This window comes from Eptatretus burgeri, chromosome 4 (assembly GCF_056783735.1).
Source record: "Eptatretus burgeri isolate ZD-2024b chromosome 4, Ebu_testis_v1, whole genome shotgun sequence".
Lineage (NCBI taxonomy): Eukaryota > Metazoa > Chordata > Myxini > Myxiniformes > Myxinidae > Eptatretus > Eptatretus burgeri.
Genome location: NC_140964.1, coordinates 101,643,250 through 101,643,451, shown reverse-complemented (window position 1 = coordinate 101,643,451; position 202 = coordinate 101,643,250).

Sequence of the window (202 nt, the reverse complement as noted above, 5' to 3'; positions counted from 1 at the left end):
TCCTACCCCTCCTACCCCTCCTACTACCTCCTACTCCTCCTACTCCTCCTACTCCTCCTGCTCCTCCTACCCCTCCTACCCCTCCTACTCCTTCTCCCCCTCATACTCCCTCCCTCACTCCTGCAACACCTCCGAACCCATGTCCATCTTTTTTCACTTTTTTTCATTCCTTTTTCATTAATGTTATCGCGTCCCTCATGAA